At 42.6% G+C, this 14591-nt stretch overlaps 1 pseudogene; it reads right to left on the reverse strand.

The window, feature by feature from the left end:
- Positions 1-14411, reverse strand: part of LOC109933164 — a 50384-nt pseudogene extending 35973 nt beyond the window's left edge.
- Between the last annotated feature and the right edge of the window lie 180 nt (positions 14412-14591).

Raw genomic sequence — 14591 nt, forward strand, 5'->3', positions numbered from 1 at the left:
GAAGTATATCGACAGAGTTAATGATAGTTGTCTTTTCCCTATGATGGGTGATTTCAAGATGAGGGGGCACATTTTTAAGATGAGAGGAGAGATATTAAAAAAGACATGGGGTCAAATTTTTCACACAGAGGGTGGTTCGTGTGTCGAATGAACTTCCAGAGGAAATGGTAGATGTGGGTATAATTACAATGTTAAAAAGACATTTGGATAATTACACGAATAGGAAAGGTTTGGAGGGATATGGGCCAAGAGCCGGCAAGTGGGATTAGTTTAGTTTGGGATTGTGGTCGGCATGGATTGGTTGGATTGAAGAGTCTATTTCTGTCTATGACTCTATGACCACCAACTCCAAATTGAATAACTATCACCCTGTGAGAGGCAGAATCCTTTTGTTGCAATCATTTAAGACTTCATAAAAAGAAAGCACAATGCTAGCATTAAATGTTGATTGAAAATAAATATTGGTAGCTTATTGTATTTTATAGTACCTAAAATTACCAAACGATTTGACAGCCTACAATATATAGATTAGTTGTCACCTTTGGTAGCACGGTATATTTTGTCATTTCCTTTGAAGGTTCTGTATGGTCTTGTGCTGACTTTTTAAAAAATGGACTTTAGATGTAATATTGTCTCCACTTGCAGCACTTCCTTCGATCATTTGAATCATGACATTTTCTGTAAATTCATGATTAGAACAAACCTGTACAATATTTTTCTCTTTGAATAAACCTGACATAAATAATATGTAACAGGTTAGCGGTTGTCAGCTATAAAATATTGCCTCAATTTATTCCTGTCTTAAATATAACTGGCAGCTATTCTCTTTGAGGACAAATGTTGCTTTCCCAAGGTACACCATATAAAATATGAAGGTAGAAAAGAAGGTAGAGATGACAAGCTACAGTGAGAGGCCATGGTTGGTTGACATCATGCCTGTGAGTTAAAAATCTGTGGTTTGTAGCAGGAAAAGAAACATACAAGATCTTGCAGGGTGTTGACACAGAAGATGTTGAGAGGATGTTTCCTTATCTGGGAGAATCGAGAACCAAGGGTCACAGTTTAAATATAAGGGGTCACCCATTCAAGACAGAGATGAGGAAGCTTAATTTCTCAATGAGGAAGTCTCTGGATGCAGTCTTTAAATATTTAATATTTTTAAGACAGAAGTAGATGGATTCTTGTTAAACAAAGGAGTGAAATGTTATTAGGGTGTGATTTGGATAGGCTGAGTGAGTGGGCAAATACATGACAGATGAAGTAGAATGTGGATAAAATTGAGGACATCCCTTTGGCTTCAAAAATAGTAAGGAAGGTTATTACTTGAATGGCTATAAATTCAGAAAGGAATTTTCTATGACACCTGTGTATTCTCATATGCCAGTCACTGAAAGTAAGTAGGTGCAGCAGGTGGTAAAGAAGGTAAACTGTATGCTGGTCTTCACAGTGAGAGGACTCGAATAAAGGAACAAGGATGTCTTGCTGCAATGATATAGGGCATTGGTGAGGATACACCTGGAAAATTGTGTACAGCTTTGGTTTCCTCATCATGTTCTTGCTATCGAGGGAGTGCATGGAAGGTTTACCAGACTGCTTCCTGGGATAGCAGGACTAATGTATGGGGAGAGATCGAGTCAGTTAGGATTGTTATTCAATGGAGTTCAGAAGATTGAAGGGAATCTCATAGAAACCCATAGAATTCTAATAGGACTAGACAGGTTAGATGCAGGAAGGCCATTCCTGCTGGTGGGGGGAGGCCAGAACCAGGGCCCTAGATTAAGGCTAAGGGGTAATCCTTTTAGCACCGAGATGAGGAGAAATTTTTTCATCCAGAGAGTGGGGAGCCTGTTGAACTCACTACCACAGAAAGCAGCTGAGGCCAAAACATTGTGCTTTCAAGAAAGAGATAGATATAGTTCTTGTGGCTAAAGGGATCAAGGGATATGGAGGGAGGATGGGATTAGGGTATTGGGCTCAATGATCAGCCATGATCATATCGAATGGGGGAGTAGGTTTGAGGGTTGAATGGCCTACTCCTGCTCCTGTCTTCTATGTTTCTATGTAACTCTGTAAGGCAGGTACATGGATTTGCAATCACAAGCAGATCAGACGTATCTTATTGAATGGGGGAGCAGGCTTGAGGAGCTCTTTGTTCAAGCTCAAAAGTAAACGCAAGGAAGTAAAGATTCACAATTCTGCGTGTCTGAAAAGGAATCTTAGGATCATTGATTCTATGTGCAGATAGAGGCCATTTGGCACATCGAGTCTACACCAACCCTCTGAAGAGCATCCCACCCTATCCCTGTAACCTTACATTTCCTATAGCTAAACCACCTAGCCTGCACATCCTTAGACACTATGGGGCAGTTTAGCATGGCCAATTCACCCATCCCACACATCTTTGGACAGTGGGAGGAAACCAGAGCACCCGGAGGAAACCCACACAGGCGCAGGGAGAATGTGCAAACTGCACAGTCGCCCAAGGGTGGAATCAAACCCAAGTCCCTGGTGCTGTGAGGCAGCAGTGCTAACCATTGAGTCACTATGAAGGAGAAGATGAATTCACAACTGTGCAGCTTCACGATGAAGTCACAAGAGATCAGATGCTATATTTGGGCAGTTTGAAAAAGTATGAAGTAAAAGACAAATGATAGCAATTAAATAATAAGTGAAATGTAACAGAGGAAAAGATGATGTTGCTTGGCAGAGAGTCATACAGCATGGAAACAGACCCTTTGGTCCAACCAGTCCGTGCTGACCATAATCCCAAACTAAACTAGTCCCACCTGCCTGCTCCTGGCCCATATCCCTCCAAACCTTTCTGATACTTATCCAAATGTCTTTTAAATGTTGTAACTGTGCCCACATCCACCACTTCCTCAGGAGGTTCATTCCACATGTGAACCACCCGCTGAGTGAAAAATTTGCCTCTTATGTCTTTTTAAAATCTTTTTCCTCTCACCTTAAAAATATGCCCCCTCATCTTGAAATCCCCCCATCCTAGGGAAAAGACACCTACCAGTAATTCGATCTATACCCCTCATGATTTTATAAACCTCTGAAAGGTCACCTCTCAACCTCCTATGGTCCAGTGGAAAACATAGAAACATAGAAGGTAGGAGCAGGAGGAGGCCATTCAACCCTTCGAGCCTGCTCTGCCATTCTTCATGATCATGGCTAATCGTCCAACTCAATAGCCAAATCCTGCTTTCTCCCCGTAACCTTTGATCCCATTCGTCCCAAGTGCTATATCTAGTCACCTCTTGAATACATTCAATGTTTTGGCATCAACTACTTCCTGTGGTAATGAATCCCACAGACTCATCACTCTTTGGGTGAAGAAAAGTCTCCTCATCTCCATCCTAAATCATCTACCCTGAATCCTCAAACTGTGACACCTGGTTCTGGACACACCCACCATCGGGAACATCCTCCCTGCATCTACCCTGTCCACTCCTGTTAGAATTTTATAAGTCTCAATGACATTCCCCTTCATTTGCCTGAATTCTAGTGAAAACAATCCCAACCTAGTCAATCTCTCCTCATACATCAGACCCGCCATTCCTGGAATCAGCCTGGTAAATCTTCGCTGCACTCCCTCGAGAGCAAAAGCATCCTTCCTCAGAAAAGGAGACCAAAACTGCACACAATATTCTAGGTGTGGTCTCACCAAGGCCCTGCATAACTGCAACGACACTGTTCTTGTACTCAAAACCTCTCACAATGAAGGCCAACTTACCATTTGCCTTCTTTACCGCCTGCTGCACCTGTATGTTTACCTTCAGTAACTGGTGCACAAGGACACCCAGGTCCCACTGCACACTCCCCTCTCCCAATTCACAGCCATTCAGGTAGTAATCTGCCTTCTTGGTTTTGATTCCGAAGTGAATAACCTCACATTTATCCAAATTCTACTGCATCTGCCATTGATTTGCCCACTCACCCAACCTGTCCAGATCATGCTGAAGGATCGCTGCATCCTCGTCACAGTTCATCCTCCCACCCAAATTGGTATCATCTGCAATTTTGGAGATGTTACATTTTGTTCCCTCATCCAAACCATTAATATAAATTCTGAATAGCTGTTTCCCAGCACCTGTGGCACCCCATTAGTCACTGTCTGCCAAGTTGAAAAGGACCCATTAATTTCCACTCTTTGTTTCCTCTCTGCCAACCAGTTTTCTATCCATCTCAATACAATTCCCCCAATCCCATGCACTTTAATCTTGCACATTAATCTCCTATGTTGGAGTTTGTCAAACGCTTTCTGAAAGTCCAAATATACTACATCGACGATCTCTGCCTTGTCAACTCTACTAGTTACATAAGAACATAAGAACTAGGAGCAGGAGTAGGCCATCCAGCCCCTCGAGCCTGCCCCGCCATTTAATAAGATCATGGCTGATCTTTTTGAGACTCAGCTCCACTTACCCGCCCACTCACCATAACCCTTAATTCCTTTACTGTTCAAAAATTTATCTAGCCTTGCCTTAAAAACATTCAGCGAGGTAGCTTCAACCGCTTCACTGGGCAGGGAATTCCACAGATTCACAACCCTTTGGATGAAGAAGTTCCTCCTGACCTCAGTCCTACATCTGCTTCCCTTTATTTTGAGGCGATGCCCTCTAGTCCTAGTTTCACCTGCTAGCGGAAACAACCTCCCTGCCTCCACCTTATCTATTCCCTTCATAATCTTATATGTTTCTATAAGATCTCCCCTCATTCTTCTGAATTCCAATGAGTATAATCCCAGTCTACTCAGTCTCTCCTCATAATCCAACCCTCTCAACTCTGGAATCAACCGAGTGAATCTCCTCTGCACCCCCTCCAGTGCTAGTATATCTCTTCTCAAGTAAGGAGACCAAAACTGCACACAGTACTCCAGGTGTGGCCTCACCAGGACCCTCTACAGCTGCAGCATAGCCTCCCTGTTTTTAAACTCCATCTCTCTAGTAATGGCAGACAAAATTCCATTTGCCTTTTTAATTACCTGCTGCACCTGCAATCCTACTTTTAGCGATTCATGCACAAGGACACCTAAGTCCCGCTGCACAGCAGCGTGCTGCAATTTTTTACCATTTAAAACATAGTCCATTTTAGTCCATCTTTTAGTCCATAAAACATAGTCCATAGTACATCTTTATAGAATCCCAATTGATTTGTCAAGCATGATTTACCCTTCATAAATCCATGCTGACTCTGTCTGACCCTGCCACAACTTTCTAAATGCTCTGCTATAAAATCCTTGACAATAGATTCGAGAATTTTCCCCACTACCGATGTTAGGCTCACTGGTTTGTAATTCCCTGTTTTTTTCTCTACCTCCCTTTTTGAAAACTGGAGTGACATTAGCTACAATCCAACCTTCAGGAACTGTTCCAGAGTCTATAGAATCCTGGAAGATGACCACCAATGCATCCACTATTTCTAAAGCTACTTCCTTAAGTACTCTGGGATGTAGATTATCAGGCCCTGGGGATTTATCAGCCTTCAATCCCAACAATTTTCCCTGCACCCTTTCTCTACTAACATTGATCTCTCTTGGTTCTTCCCTGTCACTAAATCTTGCATCCCCCAACAATTCTGGTATCTGACTTGTGTCCTCTTTTATGAAGACAGAACCAAAGTATGCATTCAGTTCCTCAGCCATTTCTTTTTCCCCCATTATATACTTCCCCATTTCTGTCTGAAGGGGACCAACATAGTCCCAGACTATCCAACCTTTATTTATAACTCAAACCTTCCATACCTGGCAACATCCTGGTAAATCTCTTCTGAACCCTTTCTAGCCTAATAATATCCTTCCTATAACTGGGTGACTAGACACAGAATGCCAGAAGTAATAAACAGTGTATAAATAAATGAGGTCCTTTATTGTAAGATAGTGCAATTGCTGAAAATAAGTGACATAGGGTAGATGTGATAGGCAACAGTGATGGTATTGATGTTGGTAACAAGAGTATTTGACAGATTTTTTACACTGGATCTGCACACTAGACATATTATAAACAAAGCTGGCATATTGTTTGGTGCAGTAAATCTAAATTCAACAAGGATTTTGTACTAAACATGAAGTGGAATAAAGCTAAAAGCAATTGAAGATAAACTGTAGATTGCTTTCAGAGAGGATTGTATTGCCACATCTGTTTAAATTTTAGATCCGTACTTAATAATCAGGATCAGTAACGATGGCTAAAACAAACTTTTAATGTGCCACCCAGAATTTCCCATAGAAACTGTTCTAGTCCCTTTAATTCTCACTGGTACTGCCATCAGCTGAATGCATGATGATAAAAGACTGCTTGAAATGTCGTGGGAAGATCGAGATATGTATAGCTGGCTTGACAGGTATTGACAACAGTTTCCACAATGTATTCAGCTTGGATTGTGTCAGACTACATTAAGCTTTTAAATCCAGTAATTAAAAAAAATTCTCTTGTAACATTCTGGACCCTTTGAAAAAATGGCAGCAAATCTTGTAATAAGTGATTCTCTTCGTTTGTACTTGTCATTTGGCTAACTCCCAATCATTTGTGTTTGAATTTCACAGTTCTTTGACATTCATGGGGGAAAGTGCTCAGCAGCAGTAGCAAGCAGACTCTCTCTCAGAGTTTGTATGTTAAATGTTCCTGGGTACTGTCAGGTTCCATCAGCCTACTTAGAATCATGCAGCACAGAAACAAACCTTTAAGTCCACCTAGTCCATAATCCCAAAGTAAACTAGTCCCACCTGCCTGCATGTGGCCCATATCTCCCTAAACATTCCTTACTTATGTACTTTAATGTCTTTTAGATGTTGTAACTGTACTCGCATCAATCACTTCCTCTGGAAGTTCATTCCACATATAAACCATTCTCTGTGTAAAAGAATTGCCCCTCATATCTTTTTAAAATCTTTCTCTTCTCAGCTTAAACATGTGCCCCTTAGTCTTGAAATTCCCCACCCGAGGGGAAAGACACCTGCCATTCACCTTATCTATACCCGCATGATTTTTATAAACCTCTATGAGGTCATCCGTCAACCTCCTATGCTCCAGTGAAAGAAGCCCCAGCTTATCCAGCCTGTCCTTATAACTCAAACCCTCCATTCCTGGCAACATTCTGGTAAATCTTTACTGAACCCTCTCCAGCTCAATAATATCCTTCCTATAACAGGGCGACCAGAACTGGGCACAGTACTCCAGAAGAGTCAAGGTCAGATTTGTGATTCCAGGTCAGGAGTCATGACCCATAGTGCAGGAGATCACCAATGTTGAAAAACATAGAAATAAAATGAAAATAAATGAAGAGCACCAGAATTGTGATTTAATAACCTGTAGATTGTATGAGTGTGGAAGATTGAGAAAGTTAAGGAACTGCACAGTTCAGAGGTTACAGAAAAATAAGCTTTTGAATAGGAGACATAGTGGCACATTCTATGTAGTGTACAGTTAACACACGTTCTATTGCTGGCTCTGCTATTTCCACAATAATTTATCACAGTTATAACATCAACCATTTGTTCAGTAGCAGAGAAAGAATGAAGTTCTTGCAGAAAAAAATCTATGCTAACCTATCAATATTATGGTATTAGTTAAGAGAGATGCCATTAACCACTTAGCTTGGGGATTGGATTTGATCTCTTATCATCTTTTAACAGAAAGATCTCATAATCCAGATTAAACCCAGACAGCCACAGCATTATATCGCCATAGAAACCAGGAATTCTGCAGACAAAATATCATTATGAGGTAAGCTGCAAAGAAAGTGGCCACTTGAGCATTATCAAAGACGGCGACAGATAGATTGATACCAATCACCACTTTTATATGCAATGTACTTTTAGATTTTTATGCTAGATAGTTTTATCTGATCTTTAAAATGCTTCTGGACCAGATGCTGTTGCAATTATACAACCAAGGTTATAACTCAATCTGCTGTTTGCCCTTATTAATGCAATCGAATTGGCTCTTTTGTCAGACATAACACTGACATAGAATCCTTATAATGTGACAGCAGGCCGTTCAGCTCATCAAGTCCACAACAACCCTCTGAGAAGCATCCCACTAGACCCCTCTAACCTATCATATCCCTATAAACCTGCATTTCCCATGGCTACCCCACCTAGCCTGCATATCCCGGGACACTATGGAGGTAAACTCCAAACGAAAGTACACAGAAAAGCCACACACACGGACCAGGTACTGAACTTCAACAGTAACCATCCCAGCACACACAAACAAAGCTGCGTACAAACACTATTTAAATGGGCAACAACACACTGCAGCAACACGGAACTACGCCATGAGGAAGAAGAATACCTCTTCCAGGTTTTAATGGATAATGGATATCCAAAAAACTGAGTCAGAAGATGCCTACACGAACAACATCAGGAAGATACTACACACCCTGACACACTCATCACACTACCCTACGTCAGGAACACATCGGAACTAACCACAAGACTCCTATGACCGCTGGGCATCAGAGTGGCACACAAGTCCACATCAACCCTACAACAACTGCTCACCCGAATTAAAGACCCACTCCCTGCTATGGACAGGACCAATGCCATCTACAAGATCCCCTGCAGAAACTGTGAGAAACACTACATCAGACAAACAAGAAGGAAACTAATGATAAGGGTACACGAACAGCAACTGGCTACAAAAAAAAAAATGACCAATACTCACTCATCTCGATTCCACAAGGATAAGGAGAATCACCAATTCGACTGGGACAACATCAAGATCCTGGGACAAGCAAAACAGAGACAGGCACAGGAATTCCTAGAAGCCTGGCACTGCATGAAGCCAGCCATTAATAAACACATAGAACTCGACCCCATATACCCTCCACTACGAAGGAAAACCAGAAGTGAGGCAATCCAGCTCAACGGACTCCAGAGTTTAAATACCAGACGGGAAAACACTGAAGCTGCACTGAGGATGTTACCAAGCTCGGTAATGAAACGTCTGCGGAACAATAAACCAGCTTGGCGAGCCAACCAACCTCAACACTATGGAGGCAATTTAGCACTGCCAATCCATCTAACCTAAAACTCTTTAGATTGTGGGAGGAAACAGGAGCACCTGGAGGAAGCCCATGCTGACAGAAAGAGATTATACAAACTCCACACAGACAGTCACCTGAGGGTGGGATTGAACCTGGCTCCCTGGTGCTGTGAGGCAGCAGTGCTGACCACTGAGCCACCGTGCCACCCTCATGTCTAATGTCATGCTGTAAGGAGGAATTTCAGGTTGGAATGAGTCTCAAGATCTGGGTTATAGAAAATTGTGTTACCATTGTTCTCAGGTTGTGCTTGCCTAATCTGGAGATTTGGGACGGGGCCTTGTCTTGTCTGAAGAATTTACTGGACTACACAAGGTCACACATATCCACACACCTTTTATTCCACAATTCAGTAAAGACCTCACCTTGACTTGTACCAATCACATGTCTAACGGATGAAATACTTTCCAGTTGAAAGTTAACAAATCAGGAAGTAGGGTATTCAAACTGTGACAAAACATACTATAAAAAAAATCGATGTGGAGCCACTGCAAGGAAGTCTGAAAATACTGTGGGTGCTGGAGCACACACGTTGCTAGAGCAGAGATTGCTAGATTACAGAGTTATGTAGAAACACTGGAGACAGGAGGAGGATCAGGCCATTCAACCCTCGAGCCTGCTCCACCATTCAATATGATCACGGTTGATCATTGAGCTCTATACCCTCTGGAGGTAAACTCCAAACGAAAGTACACAGAAAAGTCACACACACGGACCAGGTACTGAACTTCAACAGTAACCATCCCAGCACACACAAACGAAGCTGCGCACGAACGCTATTTAAAAGGGCAACAGCACACTGCAGCAACATGGAACTACGCCATGAGGAAGAAGAATACCTCTTCCAGGTTTTCATGGATAATGGATATCCAAAAAACTGGGTCAGAAGATGCCTACAAGGACAACATCAGGAAGATACTACATGCCCTGACACACTCATCACACTACCCTACATCAGGAACACATCAGAACACAAGACTCCTACAACTGCTGGGCATCAGGGTGGCACACAAGTGCACATCAACTCTACAACAACTTCTCACCCGAACTAAAGACCCACTCCCCACCATGGACAGGACCAACGTCATCTACAAGATCCCCTGTAGAGACTGTGAGAAACACTACATCAGACAAACAGATCCATATCCATTGATCCCTTTAGCCAACAGATCTATATCTCCATCCTTCTTGAAAACACATAATGTTTTGGCCTCAACCACTTTATGTGGTAGTGATTTCCACGGGCTCACTATCCTCTGGGTGAAGAAGTTTCTCCTCATCTCTGTCCTAAGAAGGCATACTCTTTATGACCCCGGGTTCTGGAATCCTGTAATCTCTCAAATTGATGGCTTGTAATATCATCCTCACCCTAAGGTCCATATAGTTGGTCAGCAGCCTTCGGTAGCTGATCAATTTCCTGGCCTTCCTCGTCAACAAGTTGTTTCAGTGCTTGGTGCTCATGGGTCACTGGCTGTGTGCCAATGTGCTCTGAGCCAAAGCTTGTTTGAGTCTCATGTTGGTGTCAATTATTTTCCTCTTTCGCACTGCTGTGAGAGAAAGCAGCTTCACTAAGAGGCAGGCAGGGCAGGAGGAAATCAAGATTCTTGTCTCCAGTGCTCAGCAGGACAGTTGACACATCAGAAAGAGAAAGGTTTTAATATTAAACAAAAAAAAATGCAGATGCCATAAATCAGAAACAAAAACAGAAGTTGCCAGAAAATCTCAGCAGGTCTGACAGCATCTGTGGAAAGAATGGAGAATTAACATTCAGGTCCACTGAAGCATTCTGAAAAAGGGTCACTGGACCTGAAACGTTAACTCTGCTTTCTCTCCACAGATGCTGCCAGACCCGCTGAGTTTTCCCAGCAATACCTGTTTTCATTAAAGATTTTTTGTATCTCTGAGAGAGGGTCACCAGACTGTTCTCTTGGTGTGATGAGACCCCATGGTCACAAAAGGTTACAGATTCAATGATATACTGGCATTGGAAGCACTCAGAGAAGGTTCACTCAGCTAATACCAGGGATGGAGGGATTGCCTTAGGAGGAGAGGTTGAGTAGGTCAGGCTTGTACTCATTGACTTTAGAAGAATGTGGGGTGACCTTATTGAAATATAGAAAATTCCGAGAGGACTTGACAGGGTAGGTGAGGAAAGGTTGTTTTCCCTTCTGGGAGAGTCTAGGGCCAGAGGGTATCATCTCAGAATAAGGGGTCAGTCTTCTAAGGCAGAGATGAGGAGGAAATTCTTTTCTTAGTAGGTAGTAAATCTATAGAATTCTTTACTGCAGGGGGCTGTTGAGGTTGGGTCATTAAGAAATTCAAGGCAAACGTGGAATAATTTTTAATCAGTGAGAGGATCAAGGGTTACACAGAAAATGCAAGACAGTGGAGTTGAGGGTAATCAGACCAGCCATGATCTCATTGAATGGCAGGCAGACTCGAAGGGCTGAATGGCCTACCTCTGCTACTATGTCCTATGCTCTTCATTCAGGGGTTCCCATTTGAATTGTTTTACTTGGTCTCCTGATGTCTTCATGTATGTTTTGATTTGATGAAAAACCCTCTCAAATCTTGGTGCAAAATATCTCAGCGCACCACACAGCTATACCAAACATTTCCCACACATCTGGGGAGATGCTGCACAGAAACTTCAAATGACTTTATGGCTCAGTGACTGTGTTTTATGTTGGAACTTGCGATCACCATTTACATATTCTAAAATCAGATGCTGACATTTCTAAACCCTTGGCTCGTCTTTACCAGGGTTCAGTTCCAAACCTTCATCCTCTGGATTCCTTCCTACTCTAGATCCCACACTGAAACAATTTTTTAATATTAACACCTCAATATCAAGCAATAAATCTGAGGTAGGTGATATGTAAAAGATACTTACTACCATCAACAGTCTGAGAAACTATGGATGCACTCAGCTCGAATTTTTTCTTACCAAAAATATACCTTAATGCAGAACAAAATAAGATAATTTTGCCTGTTCCTTTATAGCAGAATATTTACAATGAAATACTGCAGATGCTGGAAATCTGAAACCAACAGAGAAGATACTGGAGAAACTCAGCAACTCTAGCAGCATCTGCAGAGAAAGAAACAGAGTTAGTGCTTCAGGGCAATTTAAAAAATAAATCATCCATGGTATGTGGGCATTGCTAGCTGGCCCAGCAGTTATTGCCCATCTCTAATTGCCCTAGAGAGCAGTTAAGAATCAACCACATTGCTGTGGGTCTGGACTCACATGTAGGCCAGACTAGGTAAGGATGGCAGGTTTCCTCCCCTAAAGGGCATTAGTGAGCCAGATGGGTTTTTACAACAATGGTTACACAGTCACCATAGGCCAGGTTTATTGAACTCAGACTCACTCTCTCCTGTGGTGGGATTTGAATTCATGTCCCCAGATAGCAGCATGAAGTTCTGGTTTACTACCCTAGAGACACTATCACTACGTAACCACCTCCCCATTGGGTCATGACTCGAAACATCGATGGTGAATATTTGAAGCATTTTCTATGAAACATGACATGATGTTGGTTTGTGTGTCTTGAACGCAAAGTAAATTTGAGCTCCCTTTTAATCACTACGCTTGATTTGTATCCTGATTCCATTCAGGTATTTTAGTTCATGTTTTCCTGTATACTGTACACTGCATTCTTCAGCGGAGCTATGTGTCTGTGCGCAGTGCATATTGCTTTGTACTGAAAGACTACAGCTCCATAGAGGAAGGAATGTGGCTGCATTGGAGGGGGTGCAGGAGGAGATTCACCAGGATGTTGCCTGGGATGAAGCATTTCAGCCATGAAGAGAAGCTGGATAAGCTTGAGTTGTTTTCTTCAGAGCAGAGAAGGTTGAAGGGGAGCTGATTGAGATGTGTACGATTATGGACAGGGCAGGTAGGAAGCAGCTGTTCCCCTTAGCTGAAGGGTCAATAATGAGGGAGCATAATGTTAAGGTGAATGGCAGGAGATTTAGAGGTGATTTGAGGAAAAGTCTTTTCACCCAGATGATGGTGGGGATCTGGAATGCACTGCCTGGGAGGGGAGTTGAGGCAGGAAACCTCACAACCTTTAAACAGTCCTTGGATGAGCACTCAATGTCATTGAAGGCTATGGGCCTAGTGCAGGAAAGTAAGACTAGTGTAGATAGGTTTGTACAGACACAATGGGCTGAAGGGACTCTTCTGTGCTGCATTACTCAATGACTCTGATTCTAAATGAATCAGCCCATGCTGACAAGTGGCAAGTAATATTTAGGCCACAATGGTGAGCCAAACACGATCACCTTCAACAAGAGATATCATAGCATCGCCCCCTGATATTCAGTGGCATGTGAAATACTTTCCCCAGGGCATTAGAAGCTCTTACTCACAATGGTTTGAAACAACATCTAGAGCGTAGAAAAATGCAGCGGATCGAGAAAGCATGATAACAACAAACTTCTGTCTAATCATTTATCCCATTCAAAGTGACACAGATAAAGTTCTTACCGCTGAAGTTAATTTTGATTAAGTGTTCTTTGTATAACTTCTTCCCATCCAGTGGCATAATGGCATCACAGAGTCTGGTGGTATTTGGGCACAATATGCGCTGCATCCTGTGTAAAGCATGTGCCATTGAGTACACAGCATTGACAACAAACATTATCTTTGTCTCTTGCTCATAGTTGGAGTTGTTGATGGAGAGCCGCCTGTCGCATAGCTTTTGATGTGACCGACTGTTCTGGAGCAGGCACTGGAATTTCTGCTGCCAAAAGGCTTTAAACCATGGGTTCCGCTTGTTGGTGCGAGGATGGAGGCTTTGAAAGTACTTATCAAATTGCTTGATGGGGTAAGAAGCAAGCTCTAAGGTTATTGCGCCATTGGCAACCTGCTCATTCCCCTTAACGACGATATCTTGTGCTCCCCATCCATCGCTGGCCACCCAGGTGAAACCAGAAACATTCATTCGGCTAGCTGCAGCGAGAAGTTCCCGGGCATCATCGCCCCGTGTGAAAAGTACCACGATCTTTGCGTTGGCTTTGTTCAGCAGTTCCTGGATGACACCATCGTAGGACTTCTTCGTGGTGGAGCGGCCGACTTTCTCTGACGTGGCGATGCAGATGTTTCGAAGTCGTGCCTCATGCTCAAAGGCTTCAATTCCAGTCTCTCCATAATCGCCCTCCGAAGCGATGGTTGACACGTAAGTCCAATTAAAGAACTGCAAAATCTCTGCCATAGCCTTGGCCTGATAAAAGTCAGGGGGGACTGTTCTCGCAAAGTAATCGTAGCGGCTTTTGTCACTGAGCTTTGCACTTGTTGAAGCATAGCTGATCTGAGGAATCTGGAAGAGTCTAAGCAAATTTGCTACCTGTAGATTATATTAAAATATAAATAAAATACAAACCATTGGTGCTTAATGATTATCAATTATCAGAAGAAACTTGCATTCAAATAGCATCTTTAATGTTAGAAATGTCTCAGATCCTTTAACCAAGGCTTAGAAATGCATGCCAAATCAAAGGAGGAAACATTAGGAGAGGCGACAAACTAAAAA

This window comes from Rhincodon typus, chromosome 22 (genome assembly GCF_021869965.1).
Source record: "Rhincodon typus isolate 14 chromosome 22, sRhiTyp1.1, whole genome shotgun sequence".
Taxonomy (NCBI): domain Eukaryota; kingdom Metazoa; phylum Chordata; class Chondrichthyes; order Orectolobiformes; family Rhincodontidae; genus Rhincodon; species Rhincodon typus.